Genomic DNA, 23,435 nt, shown 5'->3' with positions numbered 1-23,435 from the left:
TTATGGAAAGTCTTTATTTCATCTTCATTCATAAATGAGAGCCTTGCAGGGTATAGTATTCCTGGTTGACAGTTTTGTTCTTTTTTCTAATCAATTCAGCCAGTCTGTATCTTTTAACTCAGCCAGATTTTCATTAGAGATTTACTACTTCCAAACATGAATTGATTATCTATGACACATCAGGTGCTGTGGTACATGCCTGAAGAAAACAGTGAAGAATTAGACAAGGTGCCTGTCCATTGAGCTTCCCTGTCCAGTTGATGGAACAGACAGGAAAACAAATTATTTCAGCAAAACTGTGACTTGAATGCTAACAATAATGTATAAAACGTGATATGGTTGCAAGTCAAAAGAGTTGCTTCTTAGTGGCTGGGAGGACAACTTGGAAAAGTTGTCACAGATGAACTGGCATTCGTAGTTGGCTGTGAGAAATCGGTAGGAGTTTGTCAGTCGGATAAAATGGTCGAGATACACCACGAAGCAGAAGCTTGAATCTTGAGCAAGCCCAGGTATGTGCTGAGTGATGTACTCAGAGTCTTACATTGGGACATAAAGACATAGGAATGTGGGGATAATAGTTTGGCATAAATGGTTATGAAACCACTTGATTATGACCCATATCCCATATTGGAGTGCCTCAGTTTGCATCCTGGGTCTGTTCCCAACTGAGTCCCTGGCTCCTGGTTTTGACCTGGCCTAGGCTGGGCTATGGTGGGTATTTGAGGAGTGAGCAGTTGTCTAGAGATTTTTACTTTTATCTCTCTGCCTTTCAAATTAAATAAATAAATAAATAAAGGTATGAAGAAGCAAGAGTGGATGCAGAGAGATTGCTACAGTGGGTAGGGGCAGGGTACAGACATGTCTTTCCAGGGCCAACACAAATTGGATCCATTGTGTTTTCCCTTTTCTCTGATGGCTTCCTTACCCAAATGTTCAGATTGGCCCTTGTGTATAGTTTGTGCTATGGAAATGTTCGAATCAAATAGGATGCAACAAGAATTCTTTCCACCAGGTCATGGGGATCTCCTGGGAGAGCCAGTTGCTGAGGCAGGCAGTTTCGTAGGTACATGCTTGTGTCAAATACCAAGATACCTCTCCCTTCAACTCTCCGTGGGCCAATATGACCACATGCGCCATGATTTCTACATAGTTATTCACAACTGACTGCTATATTTTTGGCCAACTATTTTGTATCTAATTAACTTATTGAACCTGATAGAACTGGTGGCCCTCACTGTCACTTCTTTTATGTTTTGGAATAGTAGTATTTTATCTTCAAAGCTGCCTTCAACCTGAGAGTCTGTATGGGGCCATATTCAGGGTGGATGTCCAGCCTGGTGCTTCATTTCCCTCAGCCTTGGCCAGGTCATCCTGAAGTCAACAGAAATGTCATTGTCTTTGTGGGGAAAGGTTTTCCTGGCTGCTGTTTGCTTTGGAGCATATCAGAAAGTCTTTGTGGTTATCTCAGTTTAAGTTGGTTAAAGGATACTATTTTATTATTAATAACAAGGTGGTAGAGTAGCAAGAAGCCTAGATTAGAAATAAGTAATGGAGCATGGGGAGGGGGGAGGAGTGTGAGAGAGAGATGAGAAAAATCCCTATTTTAGCCTAGGGTTCTCCTATTGCATCCCAGGTCTCAGGTGACTTAACACCATTGCTGCATGCTGGTGGGACTAGGTGAGTCCTGATGACATTGAACTGAATTTGTAGGATTTTTCTTTCTTCTTCTTCTTTCAAGATTTGTTTATTTATTTATTTGAAAGTCAGAGTTACAGAGAGAGAGAGAGAGAGAGAGAGAGATCTTCCATTCATTGGTTTACTCCCAGGATGGCTACAATGGCCAGGGAGCCAGGAGCTTCTTCCAGATCTCCTATCTGGGTGGCAGGGGCCAAAGCACTTGGGCCATCCTCCACTTCTTTCCCAGGTACATTAGCAGGGAGCTGGAGTTGAAGTGAAACAGCCAGGATCAAACCGGCACCCTTGTGGAATGCTAGTGTTGCAGCAGGCAGTGACTTTACCTGATAAATCACAATGCCAGCCCCCATAGGATTTTCATGAATATCAAAGGGGATCCTAAAATGAGGATAAATTCTAAGTTGTAAAACATTTTCCAATTTGACTTTCACTTTTAATAATTTTTACAAAAATACAAATTATAATGCTATTTTTCTCCCTCTCCAGGAAGTAGATCTCAACTACTGTAGGCCTCATGATATATTCTTTCTCTGAGCTGATGAAAAGATAAGAGTTCTACTTCTTTCAAACTTAGATATAATGCTCATTTTGTTATTTCTGTATTTCTCTACTTCATGCAAAGGCTGAGGACCTAGAGGTATCCTATGGGCCTCTCTTCCTTTTTGTTGGGAACAGTGCTGAACACAAAGTATGCTCTCTGTATGGAGTTAAACAGAATTTTTATTTATACTCCAATGTGAACTAATAAAGAATATATAGCTCTGAGAAAATTCATTAATTGGAATCATGTTTAGTCTACTATTATCAACAAACATAATCCATTTGTTTAAGTTCAGAGCTCAGTAGTTTACATTGGTCATTCATGCATCTCAGTAAGATATGGTTGTTTACAGCTTTTTGCAAGAATATGTGCATTTTCCATTCTAAGAAACCACAGGATCATAATCAGCAAAGGGAATTTGTCCAGAGCCGTGGACATGTGGCATGGACTGGTAGTTCTCACCCTGAGCCCTCAATGCCTCCACATCTCCAGCATCCCTTACAGTGAGGGTGGACTTGTGTCTAATTCTGGGCCATAGAAGAAGTAGGGCCACAGCAAGGGCATGCACCATGGACGTGCCAGCTATGCAGTCTCGAGTTTCAGCCTTCTCACTTTCTCTTTTCTTCTCCACAGCTGAAGGAAACAGGGCATTCACTGGGACACTTCAAGGGTACCATAGAACAGGGGTCAACACACTTTCTCAGAAAAGGTCAATAAGGTAAATAATTTTGACTTTGTGCATGGTATGATCTCTGCTGTCATTATTCAACTCTAGCAGGATAGTGTGAAAAAAAAGTAGACACTATGTAAACAAATGAGCATGACTGTGTACCAATAAGGCTTTATTTATATCACAGGCAGTGGCTGGATTTGGCCCACAGGCAGTTTTTCGCTGAACCCTGACCTAGAGTTCTGTGGTTTGCAAGACACAGTGACCTGGTATCCCTGAGTCACCACACTGAAGGCGTCTGGCCAAACATCTGATTGTGCTGGCACAAGTGAGAAATTAAACTGCTTCATTAACCAGCTAAGAAATTTGTATTGGTTGTTAAAGCAGCTTATATTAAAAATAATGAACATTCCCGAATTATCAATTTTTTTGCTCCTTGGTTCAATCAATCATGAATATTTCCAATTTTGTTATTAAATGCTTTTCATATCTTCTCTTCTATCCCTATTCCCTCTCTCAAGTGCAGACACTTGTCATTTTTCATCAATATCACTGCGATGACCTCTGGACTGCTGTGTCCTCTCACTGGCTCATCTTCTTTACCATAAATACATGACTGGGGAGATTCTTCAAACACAGACATTAAGACCAACTGCCTTTGAGTCTCATATCAGTCATTCCATCCTTTGTAACATCCCCTGCTTGAAGCATCATGTCAGACTGGTTAAAACACAGCTCTGGGATCATAAAATCTGATTTTAAATAGGAAATAAGTTTAAATAGTATCTTTTCTCTGTCCAACTGCAACTTGGCTTTGCTTGCACTTTGATTATCTGTTCAAGAAGGCCAATGCTTCCTTCCTCATCTGAGAGCTAAGGAGATGAAGTGTGATTGTGTTTGTCAGCCATTTCTAATATGGGGCTCTCCTACTCCCCCATTGCTCCTTGCTGCTGGGATATACTGTGCTTCTTTATTAGGGTGTGGGAACAGGAGGTAATTAATACCCTTTGGGTACATTTGGGAGTCTGTGAGACCATTTATGATCACCACAGTTGTGGCGAAGCTACTGATATCTTGTGTGTAGACTCTAGTGATTCTGGTCAACATTGTACGGTGAACATCTTAGCCCCTGCAACACCTAAGGTTCTCTGAGTCTAAATGTTAATAGTGCTCAAGATGAGAAACTGTTTAGGAGATGGTGTGAGGTTACAGAAATTTACTACATAAAAGGTATGTGTTTGCCAGGCATGGATTTTAATGTTCTAAAATTGAGGGCCTTTCCAAGGGGCACACAGGCAATAGTTTTTGCAGGACCCCCTGACTCCTTTTTCCTGGCACATGTTGATGGCAACTGGGAGTCACAGAAGACTTTAGAACTGGTGACTCCTGTGGGACTTTCATGTCTCTAGTCAACAGTAACTTATTCAAAGGCAAGGATCTTTTCTTTGCCAAATTTTTAAAAAATTGAGTGGATTCCTCAAGAGGAATTTTCCTCCCATGTACACTCAGATCTAGGCTCAGGGTTTACCTCCCTTTCAATATTGCTTCTGGCACTTGTCCTTCTGTCACTCCCTTTGGTTTAACATCTGAGTAGTTGAACTCTGACAATTACCTGCAAATGCTTGAGGTCAGAACATCTGTATTTAGGATAGATGTTGAACTCTGTGGAGTATTCTAGAGAGGGAACTGGAGCTGTAAGGTACTGAGTGTATTCTTGATGCACTTTAAGCCTTCATGGATCCCTAGGGGGCCCAAAGGCTCACTTTTGCACTCCTAGGATCTCTGTTTCATCAACAGTCTGATGTTTGATGAGCCTATGGGAAGAAAACCAGAAGGGAAAAAGATTCTTTGGTTACTTTCCTTTCTTTATAGCATAGGGAAAAGCAATTTTCTTAATAGAAAAAATTGTGGCCTTTATATCTAGGCCACATATCAAACAGGGGTGGAATTTCTGGGTTCAAGGAGGAGCTGTATGTGGGTCACACACAGAGTCTGCCTGGATGAGTGGTCTTGGAGAAAGTTAGAACAAATGTTGGACCCTGTCTCAAATAGAAGCTGGTAAGTGGATGGCCATATTTGGTGAGAGATGAGGGATTGGAAAGCCACAGGCGACAAGAAGGAAATAGAAAAGGGAGCTGTCTTCTTAGAACATGATTCTCTGCTCCATAATTTTTGTATCCTTATTAACATTTGGGAGAATGTTGTAAGTGGTATAGCAAAAAAAATTGAGGGCCTTCATATTTTCTGTGATATCTTCAGTCTTCCAATGACTGAAGGAATTGAAACTGAAACCCATTCTTGAACCTGTAGCCTTTCCATCATACCTCCAGGATAATGCTCATCTCTTCTCTCGTATATTTTTTTTATTTCTACTGGTTTTCTCTTTTCAGACTCAAATTCCTTAAAGCAGGGTCCAGATTGTGCACATCTTATGTCCTGTGCGTCTACTCGTTTGGCACATAAATGGATGTGAATGGGAAGCTGATTCTTGTCACCATAGTTGAACAGATCTGATTCAACTTCTTGCCTTTGATTTCTTCCTATCATATGTCAAAATATTAGTTGAGTTTTACTAATTCTACCTTTGTGTTGCCCTGTCAGTTTGTTGTGACAACTCTTCTCTTGACACACTGCCTTCCCATGGTCTACCATCACTATCCACTAACAGTTATTGGTCTCTTCTTGGGCTCCCTGCTCCAGACTTCCTCCTTGTATGCAGCTATAGGCAGGTCAGTGTAGAAAGTTTGAATTTTGTTCTAGATTAATGGAGGAGGGCAGTGCAGTGGCATAGCAGGTAAGACCATTGCCTGCAGGGCTGATATCCCTTATGGGTGCCAGTTCAAGTCTCAGCTGCTCTACTTCTGATCCACCTCTCTGCTGTGGCCTGGGAAAGCAGTAGAAGATGGCCCAAGTCCTTGGGCCCCTGCACCTGTGTGGGAGACCAGAAAGAATTTCCTGGCTCCTGGCTTCAGATCAGCACAGCTCCAGCCGTTGTGGCCTTTTAGGGAGTGAACCAGTGGTTGGAAGACCTTTCTCTCTCTCTCCCCCCCCCCCCTCTCTCTCTCTTTCTGCCTCTCTGTAACTCTGTCTTTCAAATAAATAAATAAATCTTAAAACAAAAAAGTGTGAAAAGGGGAGATAGCACGTTATTATAAGAAGGGGAGTGACATGATGATATAATTTCTGTTTCTGAAAGTTGACTCTGATTATGAATGGGGAATAGATTATAGAGGGTAAGAGAAGATGCAGGCATGCAGGAGAGAGTTGAGGGAACCTGGGGCCTTAATCCCGGTGGTTGAGAACGGAGATAAATCAATTGATTAATTAAATTGAGAAAGAGAGATAGAGAACTGAAAGTTGCTTGTTGACTCCCCAGTGTCACAGCGGCAAGGAAGTTTTCTGAAGCCAGGAGCTGGAAGCCCAACCTAGGTCTTCCATGTGAGTGGCAGAGACCCTTCTACTAGAACCATCACCACTGCCTTCCTGGATCTGTGTTAGCAGGAAGCTGGAGTCAGGAGTCAGAGCTGGGAAGGGAACTCAGATAATGTGGTATGGAACACAGGCATATTGACATCAAGGACTGTATTGTAAAGGCTCACTGCATTGCCATAAGAAGCTGTGTAGCTTTCCATTAGGGCAAGGTGGCAGAAAAGGAATGCACAGAGAAGTCACTGTCTCAGTTCTGTACTTTGTCCTTCCTGTGGGTACTCATCCTGTTTTGAGAATGGCTGTTTGTTGTTGTTGTTGCAATGGTTTAGACTGTAAAGTTGGCAGTAATTCATGTTAGTAGACAACCAGAGACAGAGAAAGAACCAAAAACTAGAGCAGACTATAGGTAAGGGATAGGAGCAGTGGGGTCCAGACATTTGTGTCAATGATGAGTGTCACCAATACACTGACTGGCCTTCTCACAGTTCTATCACTGTGTAAAGCCTCTGAAAGTTGTGTGCAATGCCTGATCCGACTACATGTGCGTTGTCTTTTCTCTTTTCTCATCCCCTGTCAGCCCCATTTTCTTATCCTCTTTTGCCCCATAGAAAATGTGTTGGGAATTTCAGAAACACGCTTATTTATAGCAGGCAACAAATTGAGGAGGCTGGCAATGAAGACACAAAGTAACTGCAAAGAACCTCTAGATCTGTTCATCTTTTTGAATCCTGGCATCACTTGAGAAATAACTGTGGCTGTGGATTTCTGTCTGTATGCACGTGCAGGTGTTGACTGTCTCCTGGCATGGGTCCCTGGTGTGATATGCACTGAAGAGGCATATGGGACTTTCAGCAATGTGTTGTGCAGTTGGAGGACTGATGAGGCAGGGAGAGGCTCACAATATGGCTGTGGAGTTTGTCTCAGAGCTAAGCGTTTGATCTATTTATTTTTTTACAGATTTATTTATTTTGAAAAACAGAGTTATATATAGAGAGGGAGATCTTCTATCCACTGGTTCACCCTCCAAATGGCTACAACAGCCAGTGCTGGGCCAGGCTGAAGTCAGGAGCCAGAGATTTTATCCAGGTCTCTCAGTTGTTTGCCAGGAGCCCAAACACTTGGGCTACTTTTCTTGCTTTTCTCAAGCCATTAGAAAGAAGCTGGATTAGAAGTGGGGCAATTGGGGCACAAACCAGCACCCATATGGGATGCTGGTGTTGCAGGTGGCAACTTTACCCACTACTCCACAACACTGGTACCTACACGTTTGTTTTAATGACGTAAAATGTCATGGCTAAGATCACCAGCCTTCTCAGACTGTGAGTTTTTCCTCATTATGACAGGATCCAAGTACTAAGCTAGACTCTGTGAAGTTTATTCTTCATTATTTTCTGATTAGCAGTTAACAATTGATCATTGTAGAAAATTTTGAAATTTAAGGAAAAAATGATTGGTTAGAAAAATGATTTCCTGTTATTTTATTATCTAGATGCAAACCACTGTGCTTTGCATATTTCCTTCTGGGCTTCCAATTTTTTTCTCCCATGTGCTTATTGTTTCTGTTGGGTGCTGAATTTATACTGTGCAATTTTTCTATCCTAGAGTTTCCCACGAACTCTTGTCTGAAAAGTTCTTTTCCATTATATTAAATATTTCTAGTGATGCATTCTTTTATTCTCCAAAGGTACACAATCAGCAGGAACTATTTGGCTTTGCAGATACTGTGTTGACCAATCCAAACACAGTCCTTATCCTCAGGGAGTCTTCAGTCTGGCAATGATGTGAACATTTCCATTTGTTCTTTCTTCATTGGTCTTATTTTTATCAAGCTTTTATCGGTCATAAAAAAGCCAACCAAAGTGCCTTGTGGGATGCACCTTAGGATGTTCACCTAATCTGTGCTGGTGTCTCAAGATTGAGCAGAAACCACTATCCCTTTTCTAGATGAAGAAATAATCCTGGCATGGAATGAGTGTTCTCACCTCCAAAATACAGATGATAAGGATACCTGTATCATAGGAAACTAAATATATTCATATACGTAAGTGCTTTACACACTCCCTTGCACATGAGTAAGCATGGAAAAATATTTTCTCACACCTAGTTGTCTTTTTTATTCTTATGATTGATTGATGCCATTGAGACATCATGCTCAAAAGGAGCCAGTTTTGATGGTAAAATGTGAGTCAGGGTCAAGATCCTCTCATTTGAAGTCAAGGTGACATTTTTAATTTAAATAAATATCATAAAAGTGACTATCTCAGGGGCCGGCACTGTGGCTCACTTGGCTAATCCTCCGCCTGCGGCGCCAGCATCCCATTTGGGCACCAGGTTCTAGTCCCAGTTGCTTCTCTTCCAGTCCAGCTCTCTGATGTGGCCCAGGAGGGCAGTAGAAGATGGTCCAAGTCCTTGGGCCCCTGAACCCACATGGGAGACCTGGAAGAAACTCCTGGCTCCTGGCTTCGGATTGGCGCAGCTCCAGCTGTTGCGGTCATCTGGGGAGTGAACCAGTGGATGGAAGACCTCTTTCTCTGTCTCTACCTCTCTCTGTAACTCTGTTTTTCAAATAAATAAAATAAAATCTTTTTTTAAAAAAGCAAAAGTGACTATCTCATGCTTAGTGTTCTCATTCATAGAGTCTGTAGGTCTCCTTTAATCTTATCCTCTGATTCATACATCATTCAGTTTTCTGCTTACCCTACCTCAGATTATTGGCTAAGAGCCTGGGTTTTGAAGCTAGGTTGTTTGAATTCCAACTCAGGTACTACTACCTATCTAACCATGGGTATTTTTGCATATCACCCAGTCTTTGAATGTGTGTCCTCATCCCCAAAATACAGATGATAAGGATACCTGTATCATAGAATTGTTGTAGAAACTAAATATATTCATACACACTCCCTTGCCCATGAGTAAGCATGGGGAATTATTTCCTCACACCTAGTTGTCCTTTTTATTCTTATAATTGATTGACGCCATTGAGACATCGTGCTCAAAGGGAGCCAGCCTTTCTTCTTTATTACTTTTGAAGAAGGTGGCTATTATTACTCCTCTTTAATATGCAAGGGAAGTGATATACAGAGATTAATCAACTGGCTCCAATTGAAATCAGGCCTGTTTTAGGCACTCTACCATGTTGGGAGTGTTGGAGCAGATTGGCAGGAGGAACCATTAACATTCTACTCCTTAATGCAAGCAATTCTAAGTGATGGGGTACAGGAGGATCATGTGGCTTACCAGATGTTCCACTAGGAAATATTGGCTCCAGCAGGGTAAGGAGCTGGTGCTCGGAAGGTAGCTGTAGGTGTATCTCCACGTAAGGACGCAGGTTTCAGTGAGAGGTGCAGAATTGTGATGTGCTGCTTATTGGATTGGCTTCATAAGGACAATGAGCCTAGTTTTTTTTTTTTAAATATTATTAGATAGGTAGACACACATGAGAGAGAGAGAGAGAAAGAGAGAGAGAGAGAGAGAGAGAGAGAGAACTTTCCATCTGCTTGTTTACTTTCCAAATGCCATAAATGGCCAGGGATGGACATAATCCAGGTCTTCCATGTGTGTGACAGAGATGCAACTGCTTGAGCCATTACTGCTACTTTCCAGAGTCTCCAGTACCAGAAATCTGAAATCAGGAGACAGTGAAGGGACTGAAACCAGGAATCTTAGCTGAAGATTTAACTTCCAGGCCATTTGCCTGCCCCTTACACTGGGACTTCTGCAGTGTACTTTATTTCAAGCAGGTTATTCGAGGATGTGTCAGCAGGTGAAAAGCTGCTGGGATTGTATGCCTTTCCAGTAAACAAGGGATACTAGGTGGCATTATGGAGAGGAGGTCAGAACAATTTATAGGAAAACTGGTCTTTTCGCCTCCAGATTAAAATTACTATCGGGATAGACCTGCTTATGGTTAGTCTAGTGAACTGGGGTGAGCCCTGAGCTATGTCTGAACACATTCTTTGGTATGTCTTTCTGCTAGAGCCGGGGAATTAGAGCTAAAGCACGTATAGTCTTTCCCTTGGCAGTTTCTGCTGAGCAATGGTGATGGGAGTAAATGGAGGAGAATGTTGTCTATAGGACTGGGTAGAAAGGCTGGAGGTGCACCCAGGAGAAGCTCACAACCTTGGTTTGCAATCAGAGAATGCTTCCTGTAGGAGGACATACCTTTATCCAGTCACTCATCATGTTATAGATTTACTTAACGTTTGATGAGCCCTTATCATATGCCTAGCTCAGAGCTATGTGCAAGAGACATGACAATGCACAGGTCAGACAGGATTTGCCTTCATGGAACTTCTGTATCATCTTGAGGAAATGCAGAAGAAATTTCAAGGAAAAAAAGAGGTGATAATTGGGTGAGTGTTTAGCCTAGTGGTTAAGATGCTGCTTGGGACACCCACATCCCATGTCGGGGTGACTGGGTTCAAACTCTAGTTCTGCTACCAATTCCAGCTCCCTGATGATGTACACCCTCGGAGGCAGCAAGTGATCACTCTAGTGGTTGGATCCCTGCCACTAATGGGAGACCTGGATTGAGTTCTAGACAGCTAGCTTTCATTTGGCCCAGTCCTGGCTATTACAGGCATTTGGAAAATAAATCAATGAATAGGAAATTTCTCTGTCCCTCTGCATTACAAAATAAATGAAAATACATACATACATAAAAATTAAGGAAAGAACAAAAGAGGTAATGAGATGGGGAAGAGGTAATGGCATTTAGATGGACAGAGCAACAAGAACAAAATAATGAAATGCTGTGGTTCATGTGTTCAGGGAGTTAAATTTCCAATCAATACTTAATGATTGAAAAAGCAGGAATTTCTGACCATAGAAGGAGTTTATAGAACCTGTAGACAGGTAAAGACAGGCTTGTCGGCCTCAGTAAATGAGAGTAGAGACTTTGCTGTCCTTTTAAAAATATTTATTTATTTGTTTGTTTGTTTGACGGGCAGAATTACGAAAGGCAGAGGCAGAGAGAGAGAGAGAGAGAGCGAGCGAGCAATCTTCCATCTGCTGGTTAATTCCTCAAGTGGCCGCAATGGCTGGAGCTGGGCCTGTCCAAAACCAGGAATCAGGAGCTTCTTCCATGTCTCCCACGTGGGTGTAGGGGCCAAAGGATTGGGACCATCTTCTGCTGCTTTCCTGGGCACATTAACAGGGAGCTGTATGGGAAATGGAGCAGCCAGAACTTGAACCGGTGCCCATATGGGATATGGGCCCTGCAGATGGTGGCTTTACCCACTACGCCACAGTGTTGGCCCTGGCTTTGCTGTCTAATTTCATGCAATTATTCCTATACTGAAACTACTGCTCAGCACCTAGTAGGTAGTTAATAAACTCTTGTTGAACCATTAAGTGTATTAATTGTGAGAGGGGGCAGAATTGAACACTGCTTTTTGGTTGGAAGGTGCTAATTTCAATTTCATGGAGAATAAGGCAAAAAAATTCTTATTTAATAATTTATGAATTTCAGGGATGAACACTGAATTAGATCTGATCTCAGCTACATGGCTGACACCTCTGTTCACATGTTAAGTGCTAAATGCCAGCATACATTTACAAGATTCTGAGTTGATTTTTATGGCCACAGTAGTTGAATGGGGCTGTGGGTAACTTTCAGTTTAGCTCTGATCAGTATTAATTCTCAACACATACTGTGTTGAGTATCATTTTAAGATATCTCTCTGGTCCCAAATATTTATAAAATGGGAAAAGAATCCCCACAGGCACTGATATTACCCATTTATTTAGCAAGAATTTTTAGAGCTTAGATGAGCCAAATGCTGTAGTAGATGCTAGAGCTTAGAGATTAATAAGGCAGACTTCTGACCCTTCAGTTACCACCTTTTTGGGAAGCTTCCATGGACCTCTTATCATTCCCAATTGATATAATTCACTATCTCTGTGATTTACATCTGTATTGAATTCGTTTTGCAATTCTTTTTTTTTTTTTTTTTTTTTTTTTTCTCTGCATTGACTCCCTGGCTCTGCAGTTTTCCAGAACAAGTCTTCCATGTTGTTCAGCTTGGCTTCTTTAGTGGCTTGCTAAAGGATCTGCAACACTAAACTAACCCAGCTGACTTACAACCTGGCAGGGAACACAGACAAGGGATTCAGGGTCTTTTTGGCCTTTGTGGATTGGGAATTATGGGATTGGGAGAAGGGAACAACTGAGTTTGCCAAAGTAGTGAGTGTTGCAGATATTTACAGAAGAGACAACATTCCAGCGGGCTCTAGGAAGTCATGAGGATTCTGCTGTGAAGATCAGATCCTGGGAGACAAAAAGGAAGTTTTTGAGGGAGGATTGGTGTTCACTGGATTCTTGCTGGATTCTCTTGCTCTGTTATTCTGTAGGTCTAGGGTTTGTGCTTACAGCCTTGTCTTAAGTGTAGTTGACTCAATGTTGATATCATTCCATAACTCCGTGTGGTTGCTGATGGCCCATTTTACAGATGAGAACTCTGGGGCACAGAGAAGGGTAATGCATTGTGGAGGCAAAGTTGCTTTAAAATTGCTGTTTTGGGGGGCTGGTGCTTTGTCTCAGCTAGTTAAGCTATGGCCTGAAGTGTCAACATCCCATATGGGTGCTGGTTCATGTCCTGGCTGCTCCACTTCCAATCCAGGCCCCTGCTAATGTACCTGGGAAAGTAGCAGAAGATGGCCACTTGTGTGGGAGACTCAGAAGAAGACCCTGGCTGCTGACTTCACCCTGGCCCAGACCTGGCTGTTGCAGCCATTTGGGAGTGAACCAGCAGATGGAAGATATTTTTCTCTGTCTCTCCCTCTCTCTCTCTAACTCTTTCAAATCAATAAATAAATCTTTTAAAAAATTACTGATTTTGTACACTTGCCCCTACATGTAGTTGCCCCCTTTTCCCTGTGTTCTCTTGGTTTAAGAGTTTCCTGAAGATTGGAGAGGATTTCCCTTTGGATAGTATTCAGATGAGTCAGACACGCTTCTTTATCTATTGTTGTTGTTGAAGAATAGTCAGCTGAACCCTTGGCTTGCCAAGACACATCTGATCAGCAAAGGAAGCCCTATTCTCCTCTAATAATGAAGATGTTTCTCTCTTTCTCTCTCCTCACCTCTTTCAAGTTTACATTAAAATTAGACAATCATAGGCTGAGTGAGACCAGGGCTGTACTGCATTTCTATGGAAAAGAGCTCTAGTGTAGGGGAATGAGGAGGTTAAGGACAGTTGTGACCAGAGGAATTGTGCTTTCTAGCTGGATATTTGTTAGGGATGGTTGACCTTTCTTCAAGTCTGTATCTTATGTCAAATACACACACACACACACACACACACACACACACACACACCTCTGCATCAAGGTTTAGTCCAGGGAGAAATGAGTTAGTCTTTTTCCCTTTTACAGAGGTGTTGTATTATGCAAAGTGGCATAAGCAAAATTATTTGAGTCTTCTCGAACCACAAAGAAGAATCTTACTTTCAAGTCCTTCCTTACGTTGTCGATGTCTAGTCCTCTCCTCTACTGGCGGGGCAGTGAGGAAAAGTCATCAATCCCTAAACTTTTCCTGTTTTGAGGCCCTTGCTAGGCACTTTCCAATTGTTAACCAAGGCAACACTCGCTGTAACATCATGAGGAGTACATTGGAATCAATATTGTACAGATGAGACAATGAAAGCTTGGAGATGTTAAGGCCAATGTCCAATGGCACTCAGCCATAGAGGTAGAATATAGATATAGAATGTGTATCTGACTTCATTTAGTGTCAGTTGATATGAACAGTGTCTCCTTTCTGTTTTCATGCCTTGGTTCTGTTTCCATGGGAGGTGCCCTCTTCTCTCTTTCCTCATTTGAAGTATCACAATCCACCACTGATGGCTTTCACAGCTTTGACAATCTTTTCTCACATTCAGTGGCAAAGAAGTATGGTTTCTTATGAATGATGAAGGAATTTCTATTTCATGGAGCTCTAACAAATGTCTATTGACACCAGTTGGCTCATGTGCTCACTGACTATAGCTATGAATGGGGACAGGGGAATGTCCTCACTTGGAAATAAGGTTCTTATTAGAAAGAGAAATGGCAGAATGTCTGCTATAGAGTGCTTGGGAGATACTATTTTTGGGAATAAATTTTTGTAAATAAAAAAGTAGAGGCTGTTTAGCTTGTGGAATAGTACCACATAAAGCCTCAATAATATGATTAGCCTAATGTGAATAAATTAAAGTTCACTTGGTGGATATATTAAGTTTTCCAGATTAAAAAACATTTCACAACACTATATCTGAATCTCATGATATTACTTTGATGTAGGTTTTACGATTTCTATTTCACACGATAAGGAAAAAAGGATTTTAAGATGTGAAGTCATGAAGCGTGATGTTAAGAACTTCAGTGGACTTCTTGAGACTCTTTCCTTACTGGTTTTTTCACTAACACAATGATTTCCAAGTTTAAATACTGGAATTGTTGTCCATTCCATCCACAACCATTAAAGTTGTCAGATTACAAAGTAATCCAAGGTAAGATCAGTTTGCCTCTCCTCTTCTGGTGAATGTTGAGAACATTGAAGTCAGTGCCAAGTGCAGCTCTGTAACACAATGGATCCTGGGTCCAGGACGCCTTGGGTCCTGCTGCAAACAAGTGTTGGCTATGTGACTCAGGGCAAATATTGGATCTTCAGAAGTGGGCTTCCTTACTTTGTAAAGTGGACACAATTATACCATTGTAATGTGTTATAGTGCATAAGTAGAATATTGAGAATAAAGAGCTTACACAGTGACTGGCATATGGTAGACATTCAATGATTCAGAAATTTTGGGTGGCCAACTGTTTCAGTTGGCCCAAGGTTGAGGAGACTCCTGGGAATGAGGATTCGTTGTGTTAAATGAGGGAGAGTATTAGACTTATTGGAACTGGTTGACCACCTTGGGGAATATCCATTACTGTGATTCTGAGAATGACATGGCTCAAAAGAAATGCTTTTATTTAGTGTAAAATAGAAAATAATAAGCCTGGACACTCAAGGTTTCCCATCTAAATGTTTCCTACTTATCACAGAACTCCCTCTGGGATAGAGTGTGACTAATTAGATGGACATATCCCTGCTGGAATGGGCTTGAGAGCCAGGAGGTCGTGTGTTGATGTGAAATGCTGAAAATCGACATGGCAGCCAGACTGCTGCCTTGGCGAGTCCTTTTCTCTCTTTGGGTCCCTGTTTCCTTTTTGGGAAAAAGGAGAAACCTGGGTACCAGTAACAACGTGCATTTTTTAAAAAAAGTTCTTTATAGTTCACAGATGCTTTTTTATATCACTGTCTCATTTGACCCTCACTACAGTCCAGTGAAGGGGACACCATCATGGTCCTCAACACTTGCTTTCTCTAATCTACAGGTGTGGCAAATGAGGCTCAAGGAGACAGAACACCTTACTCAAGGACACAAAGCCAAGCAGTTACCCTAGTAGAACCTAAGCCTAGAAGTTCTGACTCCAGAATCTATCTGCTTTTCATGACACCTCTCTGTCTAGCTGAGCACATAGAATCCTTCACAATCTCATGACAGTGAGACACAAACACTCCATTATTAATCTGAGGAATGAAGAACTGCAAAGTGGAGGCTAAAGTTTTTGAGCTAAAGTTTTTTTGCCCAGCATCTTTTGTGGCGGTCTCTGTCATCTGTTTTGACCTTGGCATAGGAGAAAATTCGCAATTATTCCTTTCCCTATTCAAAGAAATAAACGTCTCTACTATCTGTGGGATAAGAAAGCAAGATCATTTTATGGTCAGCGACTACTGTGAGCAGAAGTTGACAGAAGGGAACCAGATAGTCTGAGTGTAGACTGTGACTTGGGCAAATTTTTAATTTAGCAGAAACCTAATTACTCATATATACATGATACACTCTCTCTGTCTTTGGCAACACATGCATGCATGCACATGCACATACACAAAGCTAATTATGATTCAAAGAATCCTCTGAAAAGGATAGTTAATTGTTTCTAAAAATACTTCCTTCAACAAAAGCAGAGACTCACTTGTCCAGGGATCTGAGGAGTCAGCAGGAAGCCTTGCCTATGAATTCTCAGTTGCAAAGTAAACCTTTATTTCAGTACAGCATGTTTTATAACACTATAAAAGAGGAGGGAAGTCAATAGCTCTATCTGATATCAACAGAACCAAGAAGATATTTTACTGATTCTTCATTCTTTGAAGGGCAAAAGAACAATAGTCAAAAGTCTTAGAGGTTTGATTTGTGCTTTTGCTCAAGAAAATTGAGGCTACCGTATTGAACTATGTAATGCTTGACTACTTTCTCTCCATGTATATAAAACCCAGGAACCAAGACAAGATTTCTTTGCAAGATTACTTAGAGACGGCTTATGTATTAATTCATTTTTTGTTACTATAACAGAATATCTGAAGGTGAAGGCTTTACAAATAAAAGAGTTATTTTGCTTACTGCAAAGTTTCAGAGGTAGAAAATCTAAACATTATGGTCCCAGCTCTGTCTAAGGCCCCCTTGGTTATGACAGTGCATGTGAGATGGTAGAGAGAACACAATATATTGCTTTTTTCCCTCTTCTTGTAAATTTGCCAGTATTCAATCATGGGAACCCTACCCTGGTGATCTTATTTAATCCTATTCACTTCCCAATCCACTTGTGAATATCATAGTCAAATTAAATTTCCCTCTTCTTAATATTTCACAATGTGTACTGAACTTCAACATGAGTTTTAGAGGGAAAAATGTGTATTCACACTGGAAGTTTGAATCTTCAATTCTACTCAACTCTCAAATTGTCCATAAATTTGTCCATTCATTGAACAAATATTTATTCGAGCAAATTTGTGTTCTAGGTTCTCGTTTGGTCTGTACAGGAAAAGGATACAAGACTCAGGAAATGATTTCTGTTGGTAGCAATGCAAGCGATACATGAAAAGGACCTGGATGTATCTCCACTACATCTACCCCCTCTCATTGCCTATGTGGCCCCAGCTCAAGGCACCACTTCCTGGATCAGCTTCCTGTCTTCAGATCTGCTTTCCCTTCTCTCCATGCAGGCAGAGTAATCCTCATGTTTGAAGCTATTTCCTGTTCCTTGTGACCCTAAGAATTAAACACAAACTTCCATGCAGACCTTTGCAATGTGATCCCCTTTTACATTTCCTGTCCAATAGCTTCCCTCTTCCATCCCCTACTCACAACTCAATACAACCTTGCCAATCTCCCTTTTGTTCCTGAAACACATCAAGCCTTCTCTTCCTTCCATGTATTTGGATATGCGTTTTCTAAGGAAATCTTATCCTTGTGTCTATAAAGGGTATTCATAAAGAAACTTTACATGCTCAAACAGAAAGATTTGTTGATTGCAACCATGACCTGTGATCAGGAACAGGGCACTTTGCTGTCAAGTGACTTTAATCCAACCTTTTTTCCCTTGTTCTAAAGGTATTTATTAGTTCCTGAAACTGAGGGAGAAGTCAATGTCATGCATAGATACCTAGGGCCTTCACTGGGGGCTTATATCACTTACCACTTAAAACAAATTTTTTTTAAGCTGACACATAAAAATTGCATTTACTGCTTTTGAGGATGAAAGGGAGCTTGACTGATGGTCATGTCAGGGAAACAGGTGAAAGATGAGACAGTTCATGGTAAATGGGAAGTGCATTGTTAGAATGTTCTCTTTTTTGCCCTTATCTGCGCTCTCCCTCTTCCTCCTTGCATCTCTGACTTCATCCCCAGGTAGGCTGCTCCCATAGGTGGATATAATGTGCTTCAGCTGCTCCTTGAGTGCTGTGACCAGAATAAGGGGTGCTCTGATTAGCCAGGCCTGAACCACATGTCCATTCCCAAATAATTCCACTTGACTGCCAAGAACTGAATTGGGAAGTGGGATCGTTTCCCAAAATGGAAATCAGGGCTTTTCCAAGAAAAGGGTGTTGGATAGTAAAACAGTAAACATATACACACTTTCTTTTTTCAAAAAAAGCTTTATATTTTATTTGGAAGGCAGAGTTGGAGAGAGAGAGAGAGAGAGAGAGAAATCCACCATCAGTTGGTTTCCTCTCTAAATGTCCATAATGACCACGGTTGGGCCAGGCCAAAGCCAGAAGATTGGAGCTTCTTCTGAGTCTCCCACATGGCAGCAGGGACCTAAGCCCTTGGGCCATCTTCCACTGCTTTCCTAGGTGCATTAACAGGGAGCTGGATTGGAAGTGGAGCAGCTGGGACTGGAACTGGCCTGTATATGGGATGCTAATTCTGCAGGCTGTGGTTTTAACCAGTTGCACCACTTTTGATAGCTATTTTCATGGATTGCTGGAGAAGAATAAAAAAGTCATGACAGCATTACAGGAGAAATGTATGTTTTGATGAGTCCCACAAAATGGGAGATAATTTTCTTCCAAACAAAATGATGCACTCAGGGCTGGTGCTGTGTCACACTGGGTTAAAGCCCTGGCATGCAGTGCCGGCATCCCATATGGGTGCCCATTCAAGTCTTGGCTGCCCCTCTTTTGATCCAGCTCCCTGCAAAAGTACCTGGGAAAGCAGCAGAAGATGGCCCAAGTACGTGGGCCTCTGCTCCCACATGGGAGACATAGAAGAAGCTCCTGGCTCCTGGCTTCAGATCTGCCCAGCTCTGCCCATTGTGGCCATTTGGGGAGTGAATCAGCAGATAGAATAACTTTCTGTCTCTCCCTCCTTCTCTCTGACACTCTACCTCTGAAATAAATAAAGAGGTAAGAAAGGTTATTTACCGAAAGGCTAGCCACTAATATATAAGATGTATGTTCTGACGATCAATGAACACTTTCAACTCAAAGCAACATCACACAGAAACATCTCAGAGAAATAAGATAAAGTCAGCCATCTTGTGAAGTATAGAGAAAAAGAGGCAGATTCCAGCCTTGATGGTAGCAATAAACACAGAGGGGACATTTAGGCAGAAGGTAGTGGAGGTTGACAGAACTTCCAAATGCTGAAATGCTCAGATCTATTTTGTACTTTTCTACTTTTCCACAAAGGTAAAGTAGGGACTCAAACTTGCCCTACACTTTACCTTTTTTAATTAATTATTTATTTGAGAGGCAGAGTTACAGAGGCAGAAAGAGTGAGAGAGGTCTTCCATCTGCTGGTTCACTCCCCAAATGGCCACAATGGCTGGACCTTGGCTGATCCCTTTACCTTGTTTTTAACATCAAGTTTAGAGGAAGATTAGGACTTACAGATAATGCATAATGTTCATATATACTATATACTTTTTTTGAGAGTTGGAGGTGGGGAGGGAAGAATGGAAGAAAGGAAAGGAGAGAGGGAAAGAAGGTAGGGAAATAGAGGGGGAGACATTTACACGAATAGAGAGAGGAGAGACTGACAGAGAGAGATAGAGAAGTGAAAGATGAGAGAGCTCCCATTTGTTGTTTCACTCCCCAAATGCCTATAAGGACTGGGACAAGGTCAGAAAAAAGCCAGAGCTGGCAACTCAACCCAAGGCCCTCACAAGGGTTGCAGGGACTTAACTGAGCCCTCACTAGAAGTGTCCCAGGGTGCCCATTGGTAGGAAGCTGGAATTGGGAACTGGAGCCAGGCATTGAACACAAGCACACTGCTATGGGATGCAGGTGTCCTAACCAGTGTATAATGATTAGTATATTTTACATAAGAAGCACGATTTGAATTCTACTCACTGGACTCATAATCAAAGTGCAAATCTAGACTTTAAGATTGCTAACTACATGAAAATTTATATGTTTTCAGCTAAGATAGAATATGTTTATCCATTTTAACATATTTTCCAGTTAACCAACCAACTTTTCAATCCATATTGAATAAAAAGGATTGAATTATTGAATTGTAATAGATAAGAAACATATCCAATTGTGGAGTTATTCTCGCTTGTAAAAACCCTTTGGTATGTGACATATTTTCCTGGACTGCAATTCACTTTAAGGATCAGTGTGTTATTTTTGATAGCACTGAGCAGAAATTTGGAGAGGTACAGAAATTTTTTGTTAAGTAGGCAAAAAATTTCCACAGTTGCTTATTCTTTCTTTGTTCTGATTATTGGAAAGTGTATTGTTCCTCCCAAGTGAATCAACTGAAATGAAAGGAATAAATAATTTGACCCAATGTATATGTCCAAAGAAATGAAATGTCAGAAAAATCCTAGTGCTTTTGTAGCTTTAGAACTTCCTACTGTAGGTTAGGTTCTGGATTTGAGCCATTGAATTCAAAATGTGTTTGGGGTCTATTCCCTCTGCAGACCATCCGTTATGGTCTTGGGGCACTTCTTTTTTCCTTCTAACTTATGATTGTACTGACTCTCTCATGCTTGCAGTGTGAGATCCTTAGATAACATATAGTTCTTTGAAGACATGTCTAGATTGCTGCTGTTGAAAATGCACACCTCAGTAAGAATATTTCCTGTGGGTACGGAGCTTGTTTGGTTTACAAGTATTTTCACACACATTATCTCATTTGAGCCACGTAATAAACTTCTCTGCATCCCTTTTATAGTTGAGAAAGCTGAAATTCAAAGACTGGAAGTAACTTGATTGAAATTCCTTAATTAGTAATCAGTAGACCTAATATTTGGATGAGAAATTCTTGGGTTAAAGTCCAAAGCTGTTTTCTGAAATAGCGACACCAACACCAAGTAGTACAGATTTATTTCTTCCTTTTGGTTTACTCACATCACACAGATCTTTTATTACTTTTTATGAATTCCTTCAACAAAAAGTTTATTGAGTATTCATTGGATGCTGGGCAATTGTTTAAAAATAGAAAAACTTTATTAAAAAGCACAAGCCTCGTTCTGAGGATATTTGGGGCTTGAGATTTAACCACAGAAAATGCTCCCACATTGAGGTTTATGCTTGAAACCTCTCACACATGGTTTTCACATGCATACCGCATAGCACGCGAAACTCAGAGAAACACAAATACCCACTTGAACAAGCTGCCATTGGTTAATTGCACAATTATCAGTAAGCAGTATGATGGTGTGAACATGTGCTCCTAATAATTACCACTATTTCCCATGGAGTGAGTGTGTATTTATTTACCACGTTATTATTGCAAAAAAATGTGTGTGATTTTGCTGGTAACTATGTAATTAACTTGTACCTTACTGTGTTATTTTAGCTTGAACTACATCTGGTGACTTCTCAAAAGCAGCTAGGAACACTGCAGAACATGCTTTGTGGTTCTGTCTGAGAGAGTGTGTCCATGTTGAGCATATTTGTAGCCGATTATTTTTGAGCCAACTATTGGTATCTGTTTCAGTTTATTGTAGGCTTGTGACCTAGAACAAATACTCCAGTAGAAGAGATATCTTCTTTCTCTGCCTATTCCAGGCAAGAATTTCCTCTAACCATGTTATTCTACTAGGATTTGCTGAACCTAAAGCAACAACACATAAACTTTATATACTTTTAAACTGTAAGATGCATGATGTCTTGAGTGTGCCACACATTCACCTGGGGAGGTAGACTTTGCAGAGCCCATTTTATGAGATGTACTTGTCTGAGTGACTGAATCATTTTTGTTATTCTTCTAAATTTTTTTTGCTTAAAGCAATAGTGCCATCACACAGAACATTGGAATATAGAGGAGAAATGTGTTAGCCCTGTTTAATAACTCAATACCCATTCACCTTTGGGATATATCCTTTCAGTCCTTTTTCTTGCATGCTTGTGATTTTAGAAAATGTATGCAATAGTAACTATGACAGGCAGAAAATTTTAAATCTTTCTTCTTCACTTAATGTTATGACTTTTACTCTCCTGAGTGCTAACCTAGTCTGATAAATACTTTCGGAAATGAAACGGGAAGATACTCTTCCCTACTCCTTCCCAGAAGTATAGCTAAAGATTCTGGGTTTTATATATAGACAAACAGGAGGAGACTCTGAAAGGTAGAAGAGTAAGACAGGTTGGCTGGGACCTTGGAACTCTGTGAATGAGGTGGCAGTGATATCCCGGGTTTTCTTCTGGTCTTTCAAATGCCAGACTGGATGCTGGGGAAGTTGGGTTTCCTATAAAACTGAAATAAAAGCAAACAAAAGCATCCCAAGAAATGGTTGCTATCCCTAGCCAGAGGACTAAAAAAGGATAGCCTAGCAAAAATAGAAAATATATTAAATGCTATTTATTTATTTGAGAAGCAGGGAGAGAGAGATAGAAATAGATATAGATGGAGAGAGATTGAAGGAGAGGGGAGAGAGAGAAAGAGAGAAAGAGAGAAAGAAAGAGAGAGAGAGAGAGAGAGAGAGAGAGAGAGAGAGAGAATACTCCCTTCTGCTGTTTCATTGTCCAAATGCCTGTAAGAGCTGTGGCTGGGCCAAAGTCAAGGCGGGGAGTTGGGAACACTACCTAGGTGTTTCACATGGATGGGAGGAACTCAAGCTGGAAACTGAGAGATGGGAATGCTATCCAGGTCTCCCACATGGGTGCCAGGAACCCAACTACTTAAGTCATTGCTACTGCTTCCCAGGGTCTGCCTTCCCAGGAAGCTGGTGTCAGGAACCAAAGCGAGGAACTGAACGCAGGTACTCCAGTGTGGGATATGGGCACCTTAACTGCTAGGCTAAATGCCTACTTCCAAGAAAGAAAAATCTTAGGCATCAATTATGAAGCACAAAAGGAAAAAAATATAGTAGCTCCATTTCACCTTATCAACCAAAGCGTCAGGGAAAGCTTAGACTTTACTCTCACCGAGTTATAAGGAAGCATTCCAACTATCTCGTTTGGGTGGTTTTAGGCAAGACCTTCATCCTTGATGACAATAACTAAGTCATCCCCCATCTCCCATTGCTCATTACTCACACCAACCACTAGCCAAGGTGGCATTAGCAGAAGCCTATGCAGGAGTTGAGCTCCCACTCCCTCCTAGCAGAAATGTGAACCCCAACTTTCTGAGCATCAACAAACACTGAGTGGTGTATCTGGACTTATGCTTCCAACTGGCAATAATACGATGGTGCCTTCCTTCTCCCTCTGACTTGGTATCAGTTGAAGCCTGTTAAAATAGAAGATTTAAACAAGACTCAGAATTTAATAATCCTAGATATTCAAGATTCAATAAGAAATAAAATCTCTTATCCTGGAAAAAAAAAAACCAGACAATT

At 41.1% G+C, this 23,435-nt stretch overlaps 1 long non-coding RNA gene across 1 annotated transcript in view; it reads left to right on the top strand.

The window, feature by feature from the left end:
* Positions 1–5,127, top strand: part of LOC103348131 (uncharacterized) — a 55,702-nt gene extending 50,575 nt beyond the window's left edge. The window contains exon 4 of the long non-coding RNA XR_011389522.1: positions 2,870–5,127. This is a non-coding gene — a long non-coding RNA (uncharacterized lncRNA). The remainder of the gene's footprint in view (positions 1–2,869) is intronic.
* The last annotated feature ends 18,308 nt before the right edge of the window (positions 5,128–23,435 follow it).

This window comes from Oryctolagus cuniculus, chromosome 6 (genome assembly GCF_964237555.1).
Source record: "Oryctolagus cuniculus chromosome 6, mOryCun1.1, whole genome shotgun sequence".
Taxonomy (NCBI): Eukaryota; Metazoa; Chordata; class Mammalia; order Lagomorpha; family Leporidae; genus Oryctolagus; species Oryctolagus cuniculus.
This window is presented reverse-complemented; position numbering and strand designations above follow the sequence as displayed.